The sequence below is a fragment of the Glycine soja genome, unplaced genomic scaffold, assembly GCF_004193775.1.
Source record: "Glycine soja cultivar W05 unplaced genomic scaffold, ASM419377v2 tig00001129_1_pilon, whole genome shotgun sequence".
In the NCBI taxonomy this organism is placed as follows: Eukaryota; Viridiplantae; Streptophyta; class Magnoliopsida; order Fabales; family Fabaceae; genus Glycine; species Glycine soja.
The window spans coordinates 44-3758 of NW_021143591.1; the positions used below are offsets into that span (position 1 = coordinate 44).

Below are 3715 nucleotides of genomic sequence, written 5' to 3' on the forward strand. Positions count from 1 at the left end.
GGTGTGATGATTTTTACCCTGTTTATAAACAATAAAAAATAATCTCTTACAAAAACATAAAAAGTCATTCTTAATATTTTAATGTAATTATTATTAAATTAATATATTTTAATTATTTGACAATTCATAATTAAAGAACATACCAACATTAAAAGTGTTCCAAATTCTAATGTTTTCCTATTTTACTTAGGGCATATACCAAAATAAAAGAATAAGTTAAAAAAAGGGGAGAATTATTATTATTATTATTATTATTATTATTATTATTATTATTATTATTATTTTTAAGCAACAAATAATTTAAAATAAAGTAAAAGCTACTGATAATTATTGTGATTGGAAGGAATAATATATTAAACTTAAAAATCCACTTTTTTAAAGTATGTCTCCGATTCCAACATGTGTTTTTGATATTGAACAGAACTTATCTTTCTTTTTTATTCATATGTTATCAAATCGAGTTGATTGCCAGTCCCCAAGACCCGATCTCGTGTACCATCATTTTGCCATTAAAAAAAGTCAATAATATATTCAAACTTGTCATGTACTTCACTAAGCGAAAATATAATAACTTTTGTTCTTTATTTATTTATCATCGTAAAATAGTAGCTTTTGATATTGAATACCGGAGTCATGCATAATATAGAAAGCAAAATGAAATTAACCACATAAGAAAGAAATAATTATGCACACGACAAACTCTGCACAAACGACAGAAAATGGTGGTGAACTTTGTCTAGTGCAGTTAATTCTCGAAAGGGAATGAAAGAACACTTGTAGAAATTCTGTTCTCATATTTAAAATATTTCTCTGCTATTCATACGCCACACTATGTTTTCCTTGGTACGTAGCAGTATTTGTAGCCTCACTTGCACCAATGCCTTGATACCATTTTGGTCTCTACAACCAAGATCCCTCACGAGCAACACGATGATTATATATATTCATTGAACATTGATTACGTGGATATTACATGTTTATACATTTATACAAGGTTTCAGATATCAACATTAATGTCCTCTTGTCCATCACTTGAATTTGATCCCACGAATTGTCCAATATCTAGGTTCATTCCATCCTCCTCAAAACAGACTCAGTGTATTACTGACCACACGCTTTGTCTAACTATTGTCTCTGCCAACACCGTCCTCAAATTGCCACTAATTGAAGCGTTTAATCATAAAAATCTTGAACTACTCATGCATGATGATCTCATTTAATATTAGCTAATTATCTGAATATATGAAGCTTGAATTAATTAGTACAAAAAAAACATGTTGACAAGGTATACATACTATGTTGATTTTTACTAATTGACACGTGTAGTTGTCGGCTACCATGACAACATTTTAGGTCTACCAATTGCATGGAAGGAAGAAAAGAGGAGAGGTGACCAATGGAGGGTGGCGCAGCAGCTGAAAAAGTCTTCTTCATAGCACTGCTCACGTTCCTCTCTTTCTTTCTCTCTTATATATATATAAGGCCTTTATTAATGTGGCGGCTTCATGTGTAATCTAGCAAACTACTAGTAGTAGTTAGTTTCCTTCCACAATGGGCAAAGCCTCTAGTTCTTCCTCCTCCTCTATCTCCAGCTGCAGAAACCCTTCCAATTCAACTGCATCCTCTCTCACACACCAACATAGTCAAGACCACCTTCGCACAGATCTTAGGCTTGGACTAAGCCTTTCCGCTACTCAACATGTTGGCTCTTCTAGTTCAGGGTTGTATTTATATATATACATATATATGCACAATAACATGATTTGTCATCATCATATTTTTTTTTATCGGCAAATATTAAGAGTTGATTTGTTAGTTTTTTTTTTTTTTACAGGAATGATCAAATTTATGGCCTTTTGTCTGTTTTCTTTTTTCTTAATCATCCCATTAACCTTATATCTTATATCTCCTGTCATCATCATGACATGACACCTTAAAAAAAATTAAGAGTTTTGGTACTGTTATTGAGAAACTCTCTTCCTCTATCTCTCATTTGGTATTGTTCAAACTCATTCAACTATTGGCTCAGTACCAAAACTCTTAGATTTCTAAGTGTACTATATAGCAACTTTCTTTCATGGCATAATGGGTTAATTTGTACCTAGCTAGCTTAAAGTCGTTCACCCTCTTAAGTATTTGTGTCATTTTCATATGTTAGGGGACACTGGCAACCGATGCAGCCACATCTAATAAGTAGTTTTTCACAAGCTACTGAAGTGAATGATTGCAGCGATCATACCAGCTTCTTTGTGAAGGTGTACATGGAAGGCATTCGATTGGTAGAAAACTCAACTTGTTAGCTCATGATGGTTATCACGAGTTAGTAAAGACTCTTGAACAGATGTTTGACACTACCATTCTGTGTAAAGTCTAATGCTTATTCTCTCATAGTTATCTTTTTGCTTTGTGTTAAGCATCTTTAAGTTTCCTAGTTAATTAGTAACAATGAAATGTGGGTGTTTTGAACAGGGGGGACTGAAATGGATGGAGTGCAACCAGAGAGATGTCATGTTCTAACTTATGAAGATGGAGAAGGAGATTTGATTATGGTTGGGGATGTCCCTTGGGAGTAAGTTAACTCAGACTTAATTTCTCTCATAAACACATTCTCTTCCATTTTAAGCATTAATGTACTTAATTGCTTTTTTGGTCATGTAGGATGTTCTTATCAGCTGTAAAGAGGTTGAAGATCACAAGGGTGGAGGCATTCGGGTGATAAATGCATACATATGAAGAAGCTTTGCCTCTCCTGTGACTTCAAATTTAGTCCTATAGAGTGAGAGTCAATATTAGTGATTACTGATCATGAATCAAAGTGATGTATGTATATTCTTAGAGTATGTTTGGATATTGGTAAGGGATGAGATCATGAGAGCTAGCAAAATCAAAGGGAAAAAAGGAAGGAAATGGAAGAAAAAAAATGAAGGATTAAATAATGTTTTTTCTCCCTTTATTTGGATATTTAAAACTTTTCAAATCTTCTAAAATTAGGAGATTTTGAAATAAAAGTGCATGGAAGTTCATATAATTAAGAATTAGTACATTTTTGTTTATTATAATTTCATCCTTTTGTAAAATTACTAAATGAAAAAAAAACTAGAATGCTTTTTGTCCACGCCTCTACACTGGCTTTACCTTCTTTCTGGTTTCTGGTTTCTAGAAGTCAACTTTTTAACTTTCTCACTACCGACATAATTTCCCCGATTGTTAAGACCCAGTTCCTCCGCATTCTCACAAAGAAAATCAATAAACCAAAGGAAAATTGCACAAAAATGTATGAGGACAGAAAAGCAAGGTTGAAACAGGTGGCATGGTGTGCGAGGAATAAGGAGCAATACAGGGACAGACATAATAGAATGTCGAGCGCAATAAAGTAATGTTACATTTATATGTATGCGTAGTTTGATTTTGATTAGTCAATACACAGCTGCTGTTTAGATTCGAATTTCATTCACATTAATGTTTGATTTTGATTAGTCTATATATACATAGATCCACAAGTATACAAATCAGATCTAGTCACATCTACAATTTAAATTCCGGAATGAATTTGATTTGCATACTTGTCTAATCATTTAATAAATTCTACAAAGACACTTACATAATATGCAGGCACAATTCTCTCAATCAGATATAGACCCATGTAGATTGATGATAGACAGGTTTCAACCTTTGCCAACTGTGGCTTCAGTTGACCCAAATTATTCTCACATTT

At 32.9% G+C, this 3715-nt stretch overlaps 1 pseudogene; it reads left to right on the top strand.

The window, feature by feature from the left end:
* Positions 1 to 1470: 1470 nt before the first annotated feature.
* On the top strand, positions 1471 to 2573 carry LOC114404152 (annotated as a pseudogene).
* The last annotated feature ends 1142 nt before the right edge of the window (positions 2574 to 3715 follow it).